Raw genomic sequence first — 270 nt, 5'->3', positions numbered from 1 at the left:
CTGGAAGTGACTAATGCATGCTCGGGACAAGATAGAATCTACGCAGATTGTTTTATTTTAGCTGGGATGATTGGTTATGTTCAATTCCTGCATTGTTTGAGGGAAGCCAACCAGGTGCCACATAGCTTAGCTAAATATGCTTTTGATAATAATCTTGCTTGTAATTGGGTCTATGAACCACCAGATTTCGTGGTAGAAAACCTTGCAAACGATGTTACTATTGTACCCATGATGACATTCCCTCAAAAAAAGTGGCATTAGCGGCCTAAT

This window comes from Triticum aestivum, chromosome 4A, assembly GCF_018294505.1.
Source record: "Triticum aestivum cultivar Chinese Spring chromosome 4A, IWGSC CS RefSeq v2.1, whole genome shotgun sequence".
NCBI classification, from domain to species: Eukaryota; Viridiplantae; Streptophyta; class Magnoliopsida; order Poales; family Poaceae; genus Triticum; species Triticum aestivum.
This window is presented reverse-complemented; position numbering follows the sequence as displayed.